This window comes from Pleurodeles waltl, chromosome 7, assembly GCF_031143425.1.
Source record: "Pleurodeles waltl isolate 20211129_DDA chromosome 7, aPleWal1.hap1.20221129, whole genome shotgun sequence".
Taxonomy (NCBI): Eukaryota; Metazoa; Chordata; class Amphibia; order Caudata; family Salamandridae; genus Pleurodeles; species Pleurodeles waltl.
The window spans coordinates 1110342949-1110360608 of record NC_090446.1 but is presented as its reverse complement, the minus strand read 5'-3'; the positions used below and the strand labels follow the sequence as shown (position 1 = coordinate 1110360608).

The 17660-nt window shown below is 45.3% G+C and overlaps 1 long non-coding RNA gene across 1 annotated transcript in view; it reads left to right on the top strand.

Annotated features, from left to right (window-relative positions):
- LOC138245959 (uncharacterized) overlaps window positions 1–17660 on the top strand; it is a 33525-nt gene that overhangs the window by 12255 nt on the left and 3610 nt on the right. Inside the window, exon 2 of the long non-coding RNA XR_011194198.1 lies at window positions 8061–8188. This is a non-coding gene — a long non-coding RNA (uncharacterized lncRNA). The remainder of the gene's footprint in view (window positions 1–8060; window positions 8189–17660) is intronic.

Here is a 17660-nt window from a genome sequence, read left to right as displayed (position 1 = left end):
TTGCATGAGATCGGTTCGTTTATTGACAGCGCGTGAGGCATCGGAGCTTGCCTGGAACAACTGCTCACCTCCTCCCCGACGCCCAGTTAAGGAGGACTCTTACTGGGTTGTAAAAAATTTATACAAAGGCTGGGCCTAGAGTGAAATAATTAATTGCTGCAGGCATCCTTCTCAGTGATTTATCATTGATGTATATATATATACTTATCTCTCACTAGGTGTGGTTTTAAGTATATATATATATTTAATTTTGACCTGCTAGTTCACCTGCTGGGGTTTTTTCACTCCCCCTTTTATTATTCTTGTCTTCTGGTCATATATTTTACTCACTATGGCTCAATGGAGCGACCAGGATGCAGAGTTCTACCCTGATGATACCGACAACCAACTAGAGATAAATTTGGTTGAAGCACTAGATTCAAGAGTGCAACAGTCGGTTAATGATGCTCTGGCTAGAGCTCTTGGCCCCTTTTCAGGCCAATTATTAGAATACGCCCAAACGCAGGGCTGGATGACCGGGGACCCCTCCCCCTCCTCCGAAGACACTGCTACACCTGTTCCTACAAAATCCAAATTAAAATCTAAGAATATCTCACAGGAGGACTCTGTTGGAGAGTTACATGCCGACATGTTTGACAAATTACGCAAGAAAAGAAGCGCGGAGCTCAATTATAGCTCCCATCGTAATTCCTCTTCATCGGAAGACTCTGATGATCCAGATTCGGACGACATTACCACCCTAAACCTTAGTAAAAAATCTAAAACTACCTCCACTACACCTCAAATTTTAGATTTCAATCTATCAGAGATTATACACCCTAGATCTTCGAGTTGGCTCCCAACTCCTGAGGTAGCACTCTACGTTCACGCGAACTTAAGGAAAGGTTTCGATAAAGAGGTACGTTCCAGGCTCAAGGCGGAATGCCCCAGACCGGAGCTAGATAATAATGTAGCGAAAACTCCCGAAATTGACCCCACATTGGTTACCTTCATGAAGAATTACGCGAAAGATCCCAAAAAGGGTCTAGACAGATCTTGGCGCCTTTGCCAGGACAAATTACTAGACATGGCAGGCCCATTGACAAAAATCTTAGATCTGGCTACCACGTCCAAGGAATCAGGCACCCCAGTGAACACTGATGTTTTATTGGGATGGGCCCAGAGAGCAGTTTGCCTTTTAGGCAACACAAACTGTGCTATCTCCACTGAACGCAGGAAATCCATACTGATGCGGATGGATCCTAAACTAGTAGACTTGGCTTATTCCGAAGCGGGACCAGCAGCTGAGGGTCTCCTCTTTGGCTCATCCTTCATTAAGGAACTGGCCAAATTTTGCTCTACTTTTTCGACTTTGGACAAGGCTCAACTGTCCCTTAAAAAGGTTTTTCGAAGGTGCCTTTTTATCAGGGCCGGGCGTTACGGCGGACGAATGCCCGGCCGAGGTAGCTTTGTCAGTCCCCAAAATTACTACCCGAGGGGTAGAGGTAACTGATCTGGAGATAAAGCAGACACCACTTTCTACCCCTCACGGTCCCGTGGAGGAAGATCCAGGTTCCGCAGAGGGTACCGTAGAGGCCAGCAGGGAGCTATACAAGACGCCTCCTTTACCGGTAAGAATTATTCTACATTCACAGGTTATTCTTGGGGGAAGAGTCAGACTGTTTGTGCACAAATGGAGAGAGATTTCAGGAGATCCCTGGGTTATTCAGACAGTGTCAGGCTTTCACCTGGAGTTCCTCAGCACTCCGTTTCAGCATGCTCCTCCGATAAACATGTGTTTTTCCCAATCAAATCAGAATTTTATACATCTAGAGGTGCAAGCATTGTTGGACAAAGGTGAGGTAACTTTTTCAACTCGACACCCTACCGGATTCTGCAATCCTATTTTTGTGGTAGACAAAAAAGGAGGCGGTCACCGGTTGGTATTAAATCTGAAAGACTTCAATTCTTGGATTGTTTACAGACACTTCAAGATGGAAGGGATTCACATGTTGCGAGACATTCTTTTGGAAGGGGATTGGATGGTTCGTTTAGATCTAAAAGATGCATACCTCTCAATCCCGATTTTCGCCCCCCACAGGAAGTATCTTCACTTCCAGTGGAAGGGGCGTTGCCTAGAATTCATGGCTCTCCCATTCGGCCTATCCTCGGCCCCCTGGTGCTTCACAAAGCTCTTGAGACCAGTAGTGGAATGGTTGAGAACCAAGGGAGTTCGTCTTATCATATATCTGGACGACATCTTACTGATGGCGCAGGATGCAACGATGTTACTGACACATCTGAATTGGACAGTCACGTTACTGCAGGAATTAGGTTTCCTTATCAATGCGCAGAAGTCATTGTTGAAACCATCCCAAACGATAGAGTTTTTGGGTTTCAGGATAGATTCCATTCTCTCCCTATTGATACTTCCAGCTGCAAAAATTCGCAATATCAAAAGAGAATTGAGAGCGGCATTACTCAGCCCGAATATTTCCCTAAGGAGCATTGCTCGACTAGTGGGTCTGTTAGCCTCATCCATTCAAGCAATTTTTCCTGCCCCCTTACACTATCGGGCCCTCCAGAGATTGAAGATTCAATATTTGAGGCAAGGTCTGAGTTACTCAGCCCAGGTTCCTCTGACTTCAGAGGTCAAGGAAGAGATTCAGTGGTGGCTTCACCACATGGAAGCGTGGAATGGCAGGGCCATTTTCGGATCTCACCCAGAAGTTGTCATAGAATCGGACACCAGCCAGTGGGGCTGGGGAGCTCGTTGCGGCTCAATGACGACAGGGGGTCGTTGGTCATCAACAGAGAAAGATTTGCACATAAATTGCTTGGAGCTCTTGGCGGGGTCTTTCGCAATAAAGAGTTTATCCCCGATCAGGATAGATTGTTGCATTCTTCTGAGAATGGACAATATATCGGCGGTACGATATGTGAACAAACTAGGGGGAACGCGATCCAGAATTCTGGCAGAGATTGCCAAGGAATTTTGGCATTATTGCCTGAGACACAGACTAGTGGTGTTGGCGGAGTATCTTCCGGGAGATCAGAAAATAGTAGCAGACTGGAACTCCAGATATCTGACGGATCCCAGCGATTGGAAGCTGGATCCACAGATATTTCAACAGATTATCCAGGCTTGGGGTTTCTGCGAGATAGACCTTTTTGCGTCTCGCCTCAACAATCAGGTTCCAAAATTTTTCATTTGGAGGCCGGATCCTCAGGCCTCGGCAACAGATGCTTTTCTACAGAATTGGAACTCGTTCCAGTGTTATGCATTCCCGCCATTCCTATTGATACCCAGAGTCTTGGCTTAAGTGAGGAGGCAGAAGGCAGAACTGATTTTAGTGACCCCATTGTGGAGGTCTCAGCCGTGGTTCCCTATTGCCCTTCAGTTAGCATGTGCTCCTCCACTGCTAAGTCCTCCTCGTCTGGACCTCTTGCTCAGTCCGGAGGGCCATCAACATCCCTTAATTTTATCGGGGACTCTAACTCTGATGGCTTGGAAGGTTTCAGGGCAAGATGGAAAGCCCCGGGAATTTTGCAACAGGCTGAAGGCTTTATCAAGCGAGCATGGGCAAAGAGTACCCACAAGAGATATGCATCGGCATGGCGTAAATGGGTTAGTTGGTGCAATGGAAGAGATCTTAATCCCATGGGGTCAGGTATTGATATGATTATTAATTTTCTGGCTGAGTTAGCCTCTTCAGGTTTGGCCTATAGGACAATCAATAATTTTAGATCGGCAATTTCTTCAGGTCATCCACCTATTGAAGGCAAGCAGGTAGGTGAACATCCGCTAGTATGTAAACTGTTGAGGGGTTTCAGATTTTCGAATCCTCCTCAGCCTAAGTACTCTGTACTTTGGGATGTGAATATTGTATTAAGATTCTTGGATTCTGTAACAAATACTTGTCCCGGAAACAACTGTCAGCTAAATTAACTGTTACTATGTTTAGTCTCATGCAAGAGAGTCTCAGATGTGAGAGCCCTAGATCTATCGGGGAGACTTTATTCTCCGGAGGGAGTAACCTTTATTATCTCCAAAAGAACCAAGAACAATTGCAGGTCAGTAACGTACCCTTGGTTTCCAGATAATCCAAAATTATGTGTGGTACATTGTCTTAAAGATTATGAAATATGTACAGAAGAACATAGACAGGACATGAATGGGCAAGTATTAATTGCACTTCAGAAACCTTTTAAACCAGTTGCTTCGGCCACTCTTGCAAGATGGTTAAGATGGCTTATGAATGAAGCAGGCATTGATACTAGTCATTTTGGAGCTCATTCAGTAAGGGGAGCAATGGCATCTAAGTCATTTACGTTAGGTTCCAGTTTAACAGATATTATGAAATCTGCAGACTGGTCGTCTGAAAGTACTTTTCGTAAGTTTTATTTTAAGCCTGTTTTGGATGTGGCCTCTGTTGTTATGGGTCAGCTTTGAACTAGCATAATCCGAGCCTCCGGTCCTGATATAGAATGAAAAGTTTTCTAGCTTACGCGCTAAGAATTTTCAATTCTATTAAGGACACGGAGGCGAGGATTATCCCACCCGTTCATGAATATTGATAATTTTATTGCTCTTATTTTTTTTTTAATTCATTGTTACCCTCCCACTGCTTATATTGTATAATAAGATGTGAAAGATATTAAATGGTTTTTACCATTATTTTGAAGATATTACTGGCTGGTTTTAATTCCTGAAGTTCTTTCCATCCAGATGTCTACGTTCTTGGAAAACCGACTTGATGTTCAGTCTGGTCTCCTTCGTTGGTTTCTTCCTACCTAGATGAGAGTTGGTATCATCTAAAGACTTTGAGGTCGTGAGAAAGAAATTACAGTTTTTGGTTGAAGCAAAGAAAGAGGATATGACGTTCGAGGTTATGGACTTTATGGACTAAGGTCACTATGGTTGATTGGTGCATGTGACTTATACACTAGAGCACCTTGGGAAATGTTGTTTTTTGTTTAAACATGTTTTAATTGGCTGCTGTGAATTTTCCAGTAAAGAAAGAGAAAGCATAATCCTCGCCTCCGTGTCCTTAATAGAATTGAAAATTCTTAGCGCGTAAGCTAGAAAATTTTTCATTCACCAGAGTACCTCTGCACCTCTCTCTTCGACTTCTGCCAAGGAACGACCGCTGACTGCTCCAGGACGCCTGCAAAATTGCAACAAAGTAGCAAGAAGACTACCAACGACATTGTAGTGCCTAATCCTGCTGGCTTTCTCAACTGTTTCCTGGTGGTGCATGATTTGGGGGCTGCCTGCCTTCATCCTGCACTGGAAGCCACAAAGAAATCTCCAGTGGGTTGACAGAATCTTCCCCCTGCTCCAGCAGGCACCAAACTTCAGCATCACCGGTACTCTGGGACCTCTCTCATCCTGACGAGCGTGGCCCCTGGAACAGAGGTGGTGGACCCATGTAACCCAGACCGTCCAGTGGTCCAACTGTCCAAATTTGGAGGAGGCAAGTCCTTGCCTCCCCTCTCCAGACATTAATCCTGTGCACTGCGTGAACTGCAGCTGCTAGGGCTTCTGTGCACTTTTGCAAGGAATCCTTCGTGCACAGCCTAGCCCAGGTGCCCAGCACTCCGTCCTGCATTGCTCAACTCCCTGAGTAGACCTCAGCTTCATGGGACCCTCTTTTGTGGTGTTGAGACGACCGCCGTGCTCAGTCTTCTTGAACCCATATTCCAGGACTTCTGCGGGTGCTGCCTTCTTGTGTGTGGGCTCTCTGTGTTGCTGAGGGCCCCCTCTGTCTCTTCTCCCAAGTGGCGACATCCTGGTCCTTCCTGGGCCCGGGCAGCACCCTTTTTCTTCAACCACGACCTTTGCAGCTAGCAAGGCTTGTTTGCGGTCCTTCTCCAAAGAAACAATGCTGCATCCTCCAGCACTCCGTGGGACATCTTCTGCACAATGGAGAAGTTCCTAGTACCTTTCGTTGTTGAAGAATCTTCAGCTTCTCCCATCTGGAGGCAGCCCTTTTGCACCTTCATCTGGGGTTTAGTGGGCTCCTGCCCCCCCTGGACACTTTCACGACTCTTGGACTTGGTCCCCTTCCTTTGCAGGTCCTCAGGTCCAGGAATCCGTCTTCAGTGCTTTGCAGTCTGTTGTGGTCTTTGCAGAATCCTCTATCACGAGTTTAGTGTGTTTCTGGGGAAGTAGTATCACTTTACTCCTACTTTTCAGGGTCTTGGGGTGGGGTATCTTGGACACCCTTAGGTCCATATTTATACTATTTTAGCGCCGCATTTGCATCATTTTTTGACGCAGAAGCGGCGCAAATGCGGCGCTAAAAAAGTACAAATATGGGCCTTAGTGTTTTCTCACACTCCCAGCGACCCTCTACACACTACACTAGCCTAGGGGTCCATTCGTGGTTCGCAATCCACTTTCAGAGTATATGGTTTGTGTTGCCCCTAGGCCCATTGCATCCTACTGTATTCTACAGTGTTTGCACTATTTTCTGTTTTACTTACCTGATTTTGGTTTGTGTGTATATTTTGTGTATTTTACTTACCTCCTAAGGGAGTATATCCTCTGAGATATTTTTGGCACATTATCACTAAAATAATCTACCTTTATTTTTAGTAACTCTGAATATTGTGTTTCTTGTGATATAGTACGTATATGATATAAGTGGTATAGTAGGAGCTTTGCATGTCACCTAGTTCAGCCTAAGGTACTCTGCTATAGCTACCTCTATCAGCCTAAGCTGCTAGAACACTACTAATCTACTAATATGGGAAAACTGGACCTGGCACAAGGTGTAAGTACCATCAGGTACCCACTATAAGCCAGGCCAGCCTCCTACACATGGGGAACAGGGTCAAGACTGATTTGTATATGGCTGGGTCCAAACTGGAATGGCATGGCAAGCAACAACAACAAAAAAAGATGGATTAAACCCAGATCTCTGTCTGGGGGTGAACGTTTGATTTGCTCTGCATTCTGTCCATCATCTGTTGTTTTTGCATAAAAAGGTTTAGGCAGCCTAAGAGGTTGTGTCAGTTTGCCTTTGGCCCCATGATCAATACTCAAGGGATTTACGTATTCCAAATTCTGTTGAACCACTTCAGTTGGCATTGTGCAGCAACAGACAGAAGATGTTACAGAAGCATTTCCTATATGCATGAGAAAGGTTTCTTCAACACATGGTTCACTGATATAGTGAGGGATGGATTGGACAGGTACTCCACAGCCCAACCCTGTGAACGTGTCCTTGTTTGTTCCTCCTGTTTTGTAACATGTCCCAAGCCTGTTCTCCGCAGGCAAGGAGCTAACAGCTGAAGCCAGTAGGAAAGATAACGAGCCCACGTTGTCAACGCGGTCTTTGGACGGGGGCCGCTACTTCACATCAGCTGCTCCTCATGACAATCCATCAACCACTCCAATTACATCCCCTATATAGTTGCATCATTGAATGCTCCCCAGTTAAAACACTGTGTGGGCATTCTTGTAAGCGTAAGGAGGCTAGTAGTGCTGCAGTATGCTCCACGCATCTTCATTTTATCCAGAATGATGTGCACAAGCTTTTCCAGACTCTTCTAAACATAAGAGAAAATGGTAACTATGGTGAGCTGTCCTTCACTGCTCATTTCAGTCCCCAGTTATTACCTATTACGAGTCACATGGGGGAATCTACTGACCATTATGTTGAAGAGGCTTCTTTGCACCTGAATGGTCACTGACAAAGGTAAAACAATACGCACCTAGATTACTTAGAGCTGCAGGCCCACTAAGCTTTACAGACTCATGGTACCGCTGATGTCGCTGAAGAGTATACAGGAGTTGAGATAACCAAACTATGCCCAGGTGACTTTTCAGTAGCATTTCTGCCAAGTAAGAACCTTTTACTTCGAGTCAACCAGATCATGGCTGTGTTTACAATTACATTATGTGATGTTAGTACTGTGTGTTATCTGTTTACCTGCTGTGTTAAACATCTAGGTTCTGCGCTCCAGGTGTCACTCTTCACCAAGTTGCAATCTTGAGAGCTGATTTCACTTGAGGTTGGATTTAAATGCCTTATGTTGTGGGCTCCTTGATTCTGTTAAATACAATTTTTCAGGATCCCCAGCAAATAAAGCTTGGATTTAGATGTCCAAAACCTTCTGGCGAGCACAGTTATGGATCAACTCACCAACTTGAATCAGGAGGACTGTAACCCATGTATTTCCCGCAATCTCCCTGGGGATGGTAAGTATTGGGTAACGGTCAGCCCTGGATGTGACAAAAAGATTATATTTATTAGTGGATTCTGAAACCCTTTGACCCGAACAAGAAATCCACACTATATAATAAAAATGCTTTATTAATGATAACACGCAATTTTAGTGCAGATTAAATGATTAAATGTTATGACAAAAAAACATAATGGTTAGAATTGAAAATATGATAAAAGAATGTATCAAAAATGGCAACATCAGGTGGTATTCACTGAATCAAATCAATGATGGAATCATTCTGTATAGGAACTCCTCCCTTCCTAGGCACTAGCTGAACCTGTTCAGTACTACCTTGCCTGTAGGAGGTTCCTAGATGGCCTCTTACACACACACATACCTCTTGCTCGCCACACAGTGTTTTTCATTCACCATATGCATTTTGTGGGGTGGAGTCTGGCTCTTTATGGCATTCCATGCTGTGAAAGTATAGATAACACTGGGCATGCCAGTGTATGGCCTACATCTGAATGTGTGCAACACATAGCAAGCTCAATTTTAATCTAGGACATCAGAATATGTTCTCTTCACTAAAATGCTTTTGGAAGAGACTTAAACACTATTTCAAAATTAAGCTTTGTGGTTCGTGATTAAAAATGTACAAAATAGCACACATTCTGTTGCCAATTTGCCTGCAATTATTACACTTTATAAATCACACTATTAATACATACTATATGATAATTGTAAAATAAAATACTGACGACACAATGCATGTATAAAATGGTAAAGAATATATGTGTGCAAATACATTAATTTGATAAAATGAAAGCTACGAAAACGTGAAGCACACAACACCCCCAATTGATAGGGCAACAATTCAAGTTAATATGTATGTGCATAATTTATGTGCACAGATAAATTAAAAAACTAGGCAAACGCCTGATGCCCAAATCAGTAATACAATATGGTAGAAAAATCAAAAATTCAATTCAAAACGCTAAAAAATACTGCCTTTAGACAGCAATATAGGGACCAGAGGTAGGCAGCTAGCTCCTTTCTAATGGTTTGCTGAATTCATACTATTCTTAAACTGCTGTCATAGCAACAATCCAGACTTGCAGACTGGCAGCACTGAAGTTACAATCCCTGTGCAGAGGTGATAACATTTGAAAAGTCATATTTGCAAAGGAAACATCTGGAAATGGTGGAACTAGTTGCACTGCAACAATGAGATCGAAAGTGCAGCTGCAACCAAGAATGGTGCGTTACTGTACCACAAATGTCAGTAGGCACTAGGGGAGACTCAAAACAAGCAGCTGTAAAGAGAGGAAACCACATTATGCTACAGAAACAATGATGCACTGTGATTGGTCACATTGAATTGCAACGATCCACAGTAAGCATAATTTGTTCCATTGAAATGTTCAAGATTAAGGTGTGATAATAGTTCATTGCAACGTAGCTCTCATATGAAAAAACCGAAGCAGTCGAAAGCAAAAAATCCAGTCAGACTGGATGAAAGCAGGTCTCTGTTTAGGCAGAAAGCAATAACTTGATGACAGTGATGGTAAGCTGGCAACGATGTATTGATATTCTTGTTCATTGCCTTTGATGGATGACAGTCATGACGAAATAGTCCAAAATAAGTTCAGATGTTGATATTGAACCAAACAAGTTCGAAAAAAAGAACTGAAAAACCAGTAAACGCCCCAAAAATAGTCTCGAAGTCAGCCAACAAGCCGGAAGCAAAAGTCTAAAAATATGCTCCATGCCAGTTGTGTTTGAGGCCTTCAAATTGGTGTGCAATTAATCAACAGAGTGATTCTGAAACTGAGTGTGCAAACGTTGCTGTGTTTCGGAAGCAGATTAGGCAGTTTGAAGAGCAAATGTTTCCACTGCAGAAGTTTAAAAAGACGTCTTTTCATTATAAAAATGCAATCAACTTATTCAATTTATCGAGGTGCATATTTATTATAGCAACCTTGGGCCATGAAGTAGACATGTTTACTGGTGGAGGGTATAATGTAAACGCACATTTCACCATTCTTTGAACATTTAGCAAATATAAGTGTCCTTGAACGAGCCCATAACAAGAAATAATTGTTTTATTCAGATAGCTACAATTGTTCAATAGAGTGTGATAGGAGGGAATAAAAGAAGCAGATGTACCAAGTAGTTTATAAGCAAGGTCACACAAGGAAGGGTTACAGGGCCCATGAATAGTTATCTTTTCACAGAGAAGGGAGTGTCCTAAAGATGGAGTAACAAATGTAAGTTTGCTGTTAGTTAAACAGTGGAACGTGAAAGAGAAATACCACATATGTTATAAGAATGTGTTCTGTACGTGTTCATTCCATCCATGGTGTTTGGTTTTGGTAGAAGACAGAAAGAAAAGCCAGTGCTAGGTAATGAAATTATCCCATGCAGTAACCACATTAAAACACATTGGGGGTCATTACAACCCTGGCACTCAAAGACCGCCAGGGCTGTTTTGGCGATTGCACCGCCCACAGGCTGGCGGTGCAATCTTGGGTATTTTGACCGCGGCAGAAGTGCCGCGGTCGCACTGCCGGGGCCGGCGGTTTCCCGCCAGATTTGCTCCGGCGGTGATAGTCCGCCTGCAGCTCTGCCCAGGGGATTACGAGTCCCCGACCGCCAGCCTTTTCCTGGCGTTTTGAACTGCCAGGAAAAGGCTGGCGGTACGGGGAGTTGTGGGGCCCTGCCACTGGCATGGGCAGTGCAGGGGCCCCCTGCAGCTTTTCACTGTCTGCTATGCTATGCAGACAGTGAAAAGTGCAACGGGTGCAACTGCACCCGTCGCACGGCCGCAACACAGCCGGCTCCATTTGGAGCCGGATCCTGTGTTGCGCCCGAGATCCCAGCTGGGGAAAACCAGGTTTCCGCCCAGCGGGGATCTCATAATGACCGCGGCTGGAGTGCGGCCGCATTGGCGGGCGCCCGCCGGTCAGATCTTGGCGGGCGGTTGTAGCCGCCCGCCAAGGTCATAATGAGGGCCATTGTGTCATCAACAAGTGAGAAAGGCGTATTTTCTAGTTGCTGGATCAAGAGAAGGCTGTAAGAAGCCTCTTTCTTAGAAACTGTTTTCTGTTTTGCAGTGAGATTATAAGGAACAAAAATAGCAGTCTCCTTTATCAGAAATAAGGGTATTTTGTGAGCTTTAAGCATTTGTTGTTCCTGTAGGAGGCTGGCCTGGCTTATAGTGGGTACCTTGTGGTACTTACACCCTGTGGCAGGTCCAGTTATCCCTTATTAGTAGAATAGAGGTGTTTCTAGCAGCTTAGGCTGATAGAAGGTAGCTATGGCAAAGCTTAGGCTGAACTAGGAGACATGCAAAGCTCCTACTATACCACTTATATCATATAGCACAATATCATAAGAAAATACAATACACAGAGTTACTAAAAATAAAGGTACTTTATTTTTATGACAATATGCCACAAGTATCTCAGTGAGTACTATCAGTAAGAAGGTAAGTAATATACACAAGTTATATGTACACAAGCCCAAAACAGGTAAGTAACAGTAAGAAAAGTAAGAAAAGTAATGCAAACAATGTAGAATTACAATAGGATGCAATAGGTGAACATAGGTCTAGGGGCAACACAAACCATGTACCCCAAAAGTGGAATGCGAATCATGAATGGACCCCAGACCTATGGGAGCTTGTAGAGGGTCGCTGGGACTGTAAGAAAACAGTCAGGGTGTCCAAGATACCCCACCCCAAGACCCTGAAAAGTAGGAGTAAATTACACCTACTACCCCAGTAGGACACAATAGTCGTGATAGGGGGATTCTGCAAGAACCACAAACACCAGCAAGGCACTGAAGACGGATTCCTGGACCTGAGGACCTGCAAGGCAAGGGGACTAAGTCCAAGAGTCGCTATAGTGTCAAGGGGGGGCAGGAGCCCAAGAAACCCCGGATGAAGGTGCAAGGAAGCTGCCTCTGGATGGAAGAAGCTTAGGATTCTGCAACAACGAAGAGAGATAGGAACTTCTCCTTTGGATGGAAGATGTCCCACGGTGTGCTGAAGGTTGCAGAAGTGTTCCCACGCAGAAATACCGCAAACAAGCCTTGCTAGCTGCAAGGGTCGCAGTAGAGGTTTTTGGGTGCTGATGGGGACCAGGAAGGACCAGGATGTCGCCCCTTGGAGGAGGAGACAGAGGGGGTGTTCAGCAACTCAGCCCCCACAGAAGCAGGCAGCACCCGCAGAAGTACCAGAGCAGGCACTTAGAAGATTTGTGAACCGGAGCTGGCTCAGAGTCACAAAGGAGGGTCCCACGACGTCAGAGTCCAACTCAGAGGGTTGAGCACTGCAGGATGGAGTGCTGGGGACCCAGGCTAGGCTGTGCACAAAGGAATCCTTGGAGGAGTGCACAGAAGCCGGAGCAGCTGCAAATCACGCAGAACACAGGTTTGCAGTCTAACATGGGGAGGAAAGGACTTACCTCCACCAAATTTGGACTGTAGGATCACTGGACTGTGGGAGTCACTGGGATAGAGTTCCTGTGTTCCAGGGACCACGTTCGTCAGGATGAGAGGGGACCCAGAGGACCGGTGATGCAGTCTTTTGGTGCCTGCATTAGCAGGAGGAAGATTCGGTCGACCCACAGGAGATTTCTTCTTGGCTTCCAGTGCAGGGTGAAGGCAGGTGACCCCCAGAGCATGCACCACCAGGAACAAGTCGAGAAAGCCGGCAGGATGAGGTACTACAATGTTGCTGGTAGTCGTTTTACTACTTTGTTGCAGTTTTGCAGGCGTCCTGGAGCAGTCAGTGGTCGATCCTTGGCAGAAGTCGAAGAGGGAAGTGCAGAGGAACTCTGGTGATCTCTTGCATTCGTTATCTGAAGAATACCCCAGAGGAAAGACACTAAATAGCCAGAAAAGGAGGGTTGGCTACCAAGAAAGGAGGATTGGCTACCAAGAAAGGTAAAAGCCTATCAGAGGGGGTCTCTAACGTCACTTGCTGGCACTGGCCACTCAGAGCAGTCCAGTGTGCCCCAAACATCCCTGTTTTTAAGATGGCAGAGGTCTGGGACACACTGGAGGAGCTCTGGGCACCTCCCCCGGGAGGTACTGGTCAGGGGAGTGGTCCCTCCACTTTCCTTTGTCCAGTTTCACTCCAGAGCAGGGCTGGGGGATCCCTGAACCGGTGTAGACTGGCTTATGCAGAGATGGGCACCATCTGTGCCCATCAAAGCATTTCCAGAGGCTGGGGGAGGCTACTCCTCCCCAGCCCTTCACACCTATTTCCAAAGGGAGAGGGTGTAACACCCTCTCTCAGAGGAAATCCTTTGTTCTGCCCTCCTGGGCCGGGGCTGCCCAGACCCCCGGAGGGCAGAATCCTGTCTGAGGAGTTGGCAGCAGCTGCAGTGGAAACCCCGGAAAGGCAGTTTGGCAGTACCTGGGTTCTGGGTTAGAGACCCGGGGGATCATGGAATTGTCCCCCCAATACCAGAATGGTATTGGGGGGACAATTCCATGATCTGAGACATGTTACATGGCCATGTTTGGAGTTACCATTGTGATGCTATACATAGGTAGTGGCCTATGTATAGTGCATACGTGTAATGGTGTCCCCGCACTCACAAAGTCAGGAGAATTTGCTCTGAACAATGTGGGGGCACCTTGGCTAGTGCCAGGGTGCCCACACACTAAGTATTGTGGCACCCAACCTTCACCAAGTGAGGGTTGGACATATAGGTGACTTATAAGTTACTTATCTGCAGTGACAAATGGCTGTGAAATGAGGTGGACTTTATTTCACTCAGGCTGCAGTGGCAGGCCTGTGTAGGAATTGCCTGAGCTCCCTATGGGTGGCAAAAGAAATGCTGCAGCCCATATGGATCTCCTGGAACCCCAATACCCTCGGTACCTAAGTACCATATACAAGGAAATTATATGGGTGTACCAGGGTGCTAATGAGAATTGGTAAATTTAGTCACTAGCCTGCAGTGACACATTTAGAAAGCAGAGAGAGCATAAACACTGAGGTTCTGGTTAGCAGAGCCTCAGTGATACAGTTAGGCACCATACAGGGAACACATATAAGCCACAAACTTATGAACACTGGGGTCCTGGCTAGCAGCATCCCAATGACACATAACAAACACACTGACAACATAGGGTTTTCACTATGAGCACTGGGCCCTGGCTAGCAGGATCCCAGTGAGAAAGTGAAAACACCCTGACATATACTCACAAACAGGCCAAAAGTTGGGGTAACAAGACTAGAAAGAGGCTACCTTCCTACACAACCCCCCCCCCCCAAACAAAGGACAATACGTCTAACCTTGGCCAGTTGAGTCTTTATTGTCTAAGTGGTAATAAGTAGAGAGTAGCTCTGCAATAGCTTGGTTACTCCCTTTATCATCTACTATATGGTTACTTCCCTGTGGGGATGTAAACCACCCTGTTTGAAGTTTTTAGCTAGCCAGCAATGTGGAGTTATATTTTCAGAGTTCCTATTAGTATGTTTTAGTTTAGAGCAGTGGGAATTGTCCACTGGACCTATATCACAGGATGAGAATGCCAGACAGAGATGCTGTCTCAGTAAAGCCATAGCTGGGCAAATACTTTGTCCATATGGCTGTAAGAGAGAACAGGGATTCTGTTTCTCTTGAGTTGGAGCAGGGCAGGGATGCTGTCCTATGAGCTCCACCCTAGGGCAGGGCTGCTGTCCTAAGTGTTGTGAGGCAGTGCAGGGTTGCTGCACTAAAGTTTTTCTGGGAAGGTTGGAGGGATGATCCATGTTAACTGAAATGGTGCACTTTTTCTCACCAATATTAGTTATCCCACAGAGAGGTACTTCTACCTCAGGGAGTTCAGCTGTGCTAGCTGATGGTTCCCTTGGTACAGGTGCCACCCCAGGAGAGGTTTCTCCCACCACAGGAATGGTATCCTGAATGGCAGGGTGGGTAGGGGATACTGTGATGCCCTTTTTACCTGTTTTGGAAAAGGATCCTGAGTTTTCAGGCCTTTTTCTCTCCTTTGCTTTTTCATTTCAGCTGAAATGAGAGGAAGCAAGTCCTCAGGGATACCCAGCATGGCTGCATGGGTATTGAACTCTACCTCAGCCCACGCTGAGGCCTCTAGGTCATTACCTAAGAGACAGTCTACAGGTAAGCTAGGTGATACTAACACCTGCTTAGGGCCAGTAACTCCACCCCAACTAAACTGAATTATAGCTAAGGGAAGAAACTTAGTGGAGTTATGGACATCAACAATCTTGTACTGTTGTCCAATGATGTGTTGTTCAGGAGACACTAGGTTTTCAGTCACCAAAGTGATACTGGCACCTGTGTCCCTGTAGGCCTGAGCCTCAACACCATTTATTGAAACTGTCTGTCTGTACTTTTCCATTGTAAGGGGACAAGCAGCCAGTGTGGCAAGGCCAATGCCACCAGGTGTGACAGAAACTGTCTTGGGACTCACTACCCCAGTTTCTATGATGGACCCATAAGTGAACCCAACTACACCCTTCTTTTGACTGTTGCCAGCAGTCCCACCATTATTACCACTACTGCTAGGGGCACTAGAGTTTGATGTATTAGTGGTGGTAGGCTCAGGGGGTTTACCTGCACAGGAATTATCCCCTGGCCTATGGCCTTTATTTTTACACACAAAGCACCAAGGCTTTTTGATGTGTGTGTGTTGTGAAGAAGAGGAAGAATTTGATTTATCCCCACCCCCCGAAAGGGTGTTTAGGATTTGAAGAAGGATCTTTGGTTTTACCCTTATCCCCATGCTTATCCTGAGATTTCTCACCATCTTTCTTTTTGCCATCCTTGTCACCTCCTGTATGAACATTTCTGTTCACGCTTGTTCTGGACCATTTGTCTGCCTTCTTTCCCAATTCTTGGGGAGAGGTCAGATCTGAGTCTATCAAGTACTGGTGTGACAAATCAGACACACAATTGTTAGGAATATGCTCTCTCAGAATAAGATTGTACAGGCTTTCATAGTCAGAAACTTTACTGCCATGCAACCACCCTTCCAAGGCCTTCACTGAACAGTCCACAAATTCTGTCCAGTCTTGAGAAGACTCTTTTCTGGTGTCTCTGAACTTAATCCTGTATTGTTCAGTGGTTAAGCCAAATCCATCCGAGTGCATCTTTCAAAACTTTGTAATTATTGGAATCACTTTCTCTGACAGTAAGGAGCCTATCCCTACCCTTTCCAGTGAAGGATAGCCACAAAATAGCAGCCCACTGCCTTTGAGGGACCAACTGTACCATACCGGCCCTCTCAAGTGCAGCACACCACTTATTAATGTCATCCCCCTCCTTGTAAGGGGGGACTATCTTGTGCAGATTCCTGGAATCTTGCTCTCTAACAGGATTGCTATCAGGAATACTGTTGCTGCCACCATGGGGAACTAACCCCAACCTCTGTCTTTCCCTCTCGATGTCTAGGGATTCCCTATCTAAGGCCAGATGCTGCTATTTAAGCATCAGTCTGGTCTCTTCAAACCTCAACTTTTTGAGTTCCCTTTCTGACAAGTTATCCTTAGGGTGGGTGGGTTGGGAATGCTTTGACACAGAGGAAATGTGGGAAGTTTCAGAGGGGGACCTGTCCCTAACTGTCTGGACCCTAGTAACCTGGCCTCTAGGGATGAAGGATGCCCTACTGTTGTGGGAACCTCTATCACTACCAGCATCACTAGGTGCCCTGCTAGGGGGCAGGCCCTTGTAAGAGCCCTCCCCAGCTTCTCCAGGGGACTCCTCTGAATCTGACTGGGAAGCTTCTCCCTTTTCTAACCTCTCCTGAGATGGGCCGGACTGTTCTGGTCATCTACAATGAGCATGTTAAAGAGAAACTCTTTTGTAGGGTTCTTTCCTATACTCAAATTTCTATCCAGGCAGAGACGCCTCAAACTTTTATAGTTTAAACTCTCATATGTTACATTAACAGTTTTGGGAGTGGGCTCTACAACAGACATGATAGTATAGGTTTAAGGATAGTGAGAAAGAAAAAGGTTTTAGAACTTTAGAAAGCAGAGAAAAAACTTTTTCAAACTTTAGGAAAACTTTCAGAAGTTTTCAAAAACTTTTCAGAACTTTGTAAAAAGTTTTAGAATAGAAAAGTAAACTTTTTTGGTTAAGTGTACATATACTGAACTATTTGGTATATGATTCTCTTATGAAAAGTACCAAATGACAAAGTGGTAAAGCAGTTGCAAGTACTTATCCCACCGCTGCACCACCAATGTAGGAGGCTGGCCTGGCTTATAGTGGGTACCTTGTGGTACTTATACCCTGTGCCAGGTCCAGTTATCCCTTATTAGTAGAATAGAGGTGTTTCTAGCAGCTAAGGCTGATAGAAGGTAGCTATGGCAAAGCTTAGGCTGAACTAGGAGACATGCAAAGCTCCTACTATACCACTTATATCATATAGCACAATATCATAAGAAAACACAATACACAGAGTTACTAAAAATAAAGGTACTTTATTGTTATAACAATATGCCACAAGTATCTCAG